The sequence below is a fragment of the Hyaena hyaena genome, unplaced genomic scaffold, assembly GCF_003009895.1.
Source record: "Hyaena hyaena isolate Hyena2069 unplaced genomic scaffold, ASM300989v1 scaffold_0, whole genome shotgun sequence".
In the NCBI taxonomy this organism is placed as follows: domain Eukaryota; kingdom Metazoa; phylum Chordata; class Mammalia; order Carnivora; family Hyaenidae; genus Hyaena; species Hyaena hyaena.
This window is the reverse complement of record NW_024080632.1, coordinates 14,183,055-14,189,054: the sequence shown is the minus strand read 5'-3', so window position 1 is coordinate 14,189,054 and position 6,000 is coordinate 14,183,055.

Genomic DNA, 6,000 nt, shown 5'->3' with positions numbered 1-6,000 from the left:
TAGATAGATAGATAGATAGATAGATAGATAGATGATTTACATTTCCAAGATTATATATATATGGAATTTTACTCAACAATAAAAAAGAATGAAATCTTGACATTTGTAATGATATGCATGGAGCTAAAGCATATTATGCTAAGCAAAATGAGTCAGCCAGAGAAAGACAAATACCACATGGTTTCACTTATATGTGGGATTCAAGAAACAAAATGAATAAGCAAAAGAGAAAGAAAGAAAGAGACAAACAAGAAACAGACTCATAACTATAGAGAACAAACTGATGGTTCCCAGAAGGGAGGTATATGGTGCTATGGGTTAAATAGAGATGGGTATTAAAGAATGCATTTATTGTGATGAGCCCGGGTGGTGTACTTAAGTGTTGAATCGCTATATCATACACTTGAAAGTTATATAACAATGTATGTTAACTAACGTCACAATATATTTCCCATTCTCAAACAGTTTGCTTGACTTACCAAGAGTCCAATTCATAATATGTTCCACTTCCCAATTGGGTAAAGTTATTCTTCCTGATTGAGTGTGAAATAATTATAAATTTCAAATAAGATGGTTATATCTAGTATGCATATTTTATGCGCAGAGCCAGATGTGAACAGATTCTCCTACAGGTAGTAAAGAGAATGTCTTGTCCATGCTGATCTCAAATTATTCTCTCTACCTTTTTAGAAAATTCTAATGTCTAATATAATTGTCTCTATAATTGAGAATGAGTGCACTAAATGAAAAGAAAGGAATAAAAATGGAAAAAATATAAATACTAATACAAATTTAAAGAATAGCAATGTCACAACCACCTTTTTTTTTTTTTTTAATTTTCTTAATGTTTATTTTTGAGAGAGAGATAGAGACAGCGTGAGCAGGGGAGGGTCAGAGAGAGGGGGAGTCACAGAATCTGAAGACAGGCTCCAGGCTCTGGGCTAGCTGTCAACACAGAGCCCGACGCGGGGCTTGAACCCACGAACCGTGAGATCATGACCTGAGCCGAAGTCGGACGCTTAACCGACTGAGCCACCCAGGTGCCCCAAGAATTCCCTTTATAGTTATGGGTTTCCTCCTTCTGTTGCAAATAGTTTCCTCAGTTTGTTATAAAAAGATTTTAAGCCTTTTTGTAGTCAAATCTATTCATCTTTTTTTTTTTTTGTCTTCATGGTTTCTGCCATTAGCGTCATGTTTAGAAGGCTTTCTTCCCCTCCCCTTCCTGCCACTTATTATAAATTACTCGCACAGACTTTTAAAAACTTCTGTTTTTTTTTTTACATTTGAATATATGATTCATTTGGAATCAATTTCAGAGAATAGAAGCAGGATATGGGGGCACCTGCCTGTCTCAGTGGGAAGAGCGTGTGACTCTCGATCTGGAGGGTCACGAGTTCAAGCCCTACTTTGGGTCCAGAGCTTACTTTAAAAAAAATCACCATAATAAACGTCAACTACAAAATGATTCAAAAGAAGGAAAAAAGGAAACCAGAGCACAATTGGGAGGCTACATGGCAGGATGTCCAAGAGCACTATTTTAGTATCAAAGATGCCTGATGTCACCAAGCCCCCCCCACCATGGTCCTCAGGATCTCAGACAAGCTCCCCCGGTGTGCCTCATGTAGAATAGGGGAGGGGGCTGATAACCGTTCCTGACTAGCGGAAAATTAAATAACTAGGGATTTCTCTTGCTGTGGAGTTAAAATGAAATAGTGATTGTCACAGGATGCAATGCATGGTATGTGCCCAATAAATGTTAGCTCATTTGGTTATTTCATATCAGGATTCCTTATGCCCCAAAAACTTAGGTTGGAATTTTCATCAGAATTTCATTTATTTTAGTACAGGAAAATTGATAATCGTAGTATAATGAATCTTTCCAACAAAAACATGCCAGGTCACCATGCCTTGTGACTGAGATTTTCAGTCCTTAGAACCACACCCCCTAGGGGCGCCTGGGTGGCTGGGTTGGTTAAGCGTCTGACTTCAGATAAGGTCATGATCTCATGGTTTGTGAGTTCGAGCCCCGCATTAGGCTCTGTGCTGACAGCTCGGAGCCTGGAGCCTGCTTCAGATTCTGCGTCTCCCTCTCTCTCTGCCTCTTACCCACTCATACTCTCTCTCTCTCTCAAAAATAAACATTAAAAAAATTTTAGAAAAAAACCCACGCCATCCCCTACACATGGGGGTACATCCAAACTGTTGCCTCTTAGGCTAGAAAGGCTGACAACCTGCACCTAGGCCCTGGGGTCAGCTTGGCTTGGGTTCAAATGCTAGCTCTGCTCTGAGCTCAGTTCTGCATCCAAGGCAACAATAATATCAGGGCTATTTGTTTCCTAGACCTGCTTCAACCTAGTACCGCCAGCTACGTGGTTTAAACAACAGAAATATGTTGCCTCGTGGTTCCGGATGCCAGGAGTTTGACAGTAAGCTGTGGGCCCTTCTGAGGGCCGTGGGAATCTATTCCACGCTTCTCCCCTAGATCCTGGGGGTTTGCGGGGGACCTTGGCTGTGGCTGTGTAGCTGCAGTCTTCACATGGCAGTTTCCCTGCACGACTGCCTCCGTGTCCAAATTTCCCCTTTTCGTAAGACACAGTAAGTCCGATGAAGACCCACCCTCCCGCTATCTCATCTTAATTTGATTCTCTGCCCAGACCCTATTTCCAAATAAGGCCACATACACAGCCTGGGAATCAAGACTTCAACATCTTTTAGGGGGACACAGGCCAAGCCATTATACTAAGTAACACAAATGTGCGGGACAGCTTTCCACTCCTTCAATGGGCACGGTTATGTTCAATCCTCACAACCAACCCATAAAATACGTGCTCTCGTTCTTATCTCTGTCTTACAGAGGAGGCACGTGAGTCTTAGAAAAAGCAAGTGTGTGATCTGGAGCCCCACGGCTCCTAAGGCAGGACGCCAGGTTGTACCAGGTGGATCCCCATGGCTCTCAGCTTCCCCATGGGGTTGTCGCACGTTTCTTCTGCCCCAAGGTCACCTTGTCCAGAACTTTCCCTGACCACTTGCCTAAACAGCCCTCCCCACCACTCTTCTCCCCTTGGTCTGCTTTGGTTTTCCTCCAAACCCTTTTCACTTACTTGACACCCTTTTAATGTTTCTTTGACACGAATCTGAGTCTGTCTTAGAATCTAAGGGCTTTGCTGATACTAACTTATGTAAGCACAAGATATTTCGCATGTATTATAGTAAATATATTTTGCTTATATGTTGTTTGACTCTTTCCCCCAGTGGATGCCATCCCAAGGCAGTGACTAGTTCATTCGTTTGTGGACCCCAAATTCCTGCAGAGAGCCTGGGCATGCCATAAATGTTTGTTGAATGAATTGAGTGAACAAGAACATGATACAATGTCGAAGAAGCGTCTGGAATATATTGGATTATGACATTATAACGATTTTTTTTTCTTACAGTGTATGTGCAGGTGGGTTTTTTATATTCATTTTCTATGGCTGCCATCACCAATTACCAGAAACGGAGTGGCTTAACACATCAGGCATTTTTTCTCTAGTTCTAGAGGCCGGAAGTCTAAAATCAAGTAGGGCTGAGTTCGTTCCAAGACTGAGTGGAGTATCCATTTGCTTGCCTTTTTCTGCTTCTAGAGGCCCCCGCACTCCACACTCCATGGTCCTGCTTACATCATTCCAACCTCCGCCATTTGTTGTTACAAAGACCCCTGGGATCATACAGGCCCACCTCCATAAGCCAGGATTCTCCTCTCCCCATCTCAACAGCCTTAATCACACATGCAAAAGCCCTCTTACCACGTCAGGTAATGTGTTCGCAAGTTCCAGGGATTGGGATATGGACAGAATTTCATTTCATTTCTGAATAGTTAAGGAGAAATTGCAAATTAGTCCCTCTACAAAGGGAACTCTGTAGAATTCTGAAGAACCTCTGTCTTTTGCCTGAATTCTAAAGCAAAAACTAATGGTCTTGGATACCAGCCTCACCCCTCCTAACTACATGACCCTGGGTGTGTGACTTAACAACTTTGGGCTTGAATTTCCTCATCCATGAAATAAGGATCACAACAACGGTGACAAAGAAATAAAGAAAGCAGCCCAGCCCAGGAAGGAACACTGGGGCCATAGGGACACAGAGAAGGGGCATTTAATTCAGCCTTGGGTCAGGGAAGGCTTCCTGGAGGAGGTGAGCCTGCAGCCTTCGTGGGGCCATTCATATGTTAATAACGCCATCTCCAGCAGGCTCACTAAGCATTTTGCAAAACAGTCTAGCAGACAGCAAATAACTCCATAACCTGGTGTGTTTTTCTTCCTTCCCTCCTTCCCTCCTTCCCTCCCTCCCTCCCTCCCTCTCTCTCTCTCTCTTCCTCTCTTCCTCTTTTTCTTTCTTTCTTTCTTTCTTTCTTTCTTTCTTTCTTTCTTTCTTTCTTTCTTTCTTTCTCTTTCTCTCTCTCTCTCTCTCTCTCTTTCTTTCTTTCTTTCTTTCTTTCTTTCTTTCTTTCTTTCTTTCTTTCTTTCTTTCAAGTAGACTTCCCATCCAGGGTGGAGCCCAATTCAGGGCTTGAACTCACAACCATGACCAACCATGAGATCAAGACCTGAGCTGGAATCAAGAGACACTTAACTGACCAAGCCACCCAGGTGTCTCCATTTTTGTTTGTTTGTTTGTTTGACCTTTATTTATTTTTTGAGAGACAGAGACAGAGCACGAGTGGGGGCAGGGCAGGGAGATGGAGACACAGAATCCAAAACAGGCTCCAGGCTTGGAGCTGTTAGCACAGAGCCTGACGTGGGGCTAGAATTCCCAGCCCATGAGATCATGACCTGAGCCGAAGTCGGACGCTTAACCAACTGAGCCACCCAGCCGCCACTGTTGTTTTTTAATAGTTGAAAAACTAAGCTGGGACTACGAGGCCCAGGTCAAAGATGATTGAATAAATTTTGATGAAAAAAATTAGGATGATAATGAATGGAAAGGGCTTTACTGGATAGAAGAAAACTTTGGAGCTGCCTCCTCTAGCTTGATCCTCTCTTCCACTCCTGGGGTTTCTGGAAACCTACAGACTGACTTGACGTGGGAGAGGGGGACTTTCACTTCTCCTTTCCCCACCGAACACCCCCCCGCCCCCCCATGGGCCACAACGGAGTCAGGGCCTCAGGCATTTGCACAAAAGTTTAAAGTAACCAGGATTTGAAATCAAGACAGAATCAAGGCAGGATGGATCTGAGCCTTGGGATCCGAAGGCAAAAGGAAAAATCAGTGATAGAGTATCATGTCTTTTTTTAAAATGCTGACATTTTGTCCATCGTGGATTTAGGCATTAAGTTTGATTCCCTAAAATGTTGCATGAAAATATTTCTCCGGTTACTTACTGAGGTGGTTGTGGATGGTTTGTTCTGGAGCCCCCCCTTAAATTTTGGGCCCTCGCCCTGGTCCCAGCCCTGCCCCTGATATTTTTCTTAGGGACCATGTGACAAGACAGGAAAACTTATGACAATGTCCAGGGACACTTGCTGTGTCTCTGGGGACAAAGTGGAGGTGATGGGATCCTGGAAAGGCCCAGGCCCAGGGGCTTTTTGGAGGTGGTATCAGGGAAGCATTAGTTGTGGGAAGGAAGAGGGCCTCTCTTGAGGAGGAAGTGAGAAAGGGTAGAGGTGGTCTCCAGAAATGCGGAGGTGGACTTAGTGCTGTCCAGACAACAGGGCTGGATCTCAGAATGGATTTCTTTCTTTTTTTATTATTATTTTTTTAAATGTTTATTTCTTTGGGAGGGGGGAGGGTCAGACAGAGAGAGAGAGAGACAGAGGATCTGAAGCAGACTCTGAGCTGACAGTGAAGAGCCTAAGTAACATCATTTTGAAATTAAGGCCTCCCTTAAGAGCAACCTCAGGCTGCACGTGTAGCCCCAGTTCCTCAGATTGCTCAGGGCTAAAGCCATCCTCGGACCGCCCTCAGGTCAGCTAATCAAAAAACATTCCTGTGGTCTGAGTCAGGGCTGGGAACTGTAGACAG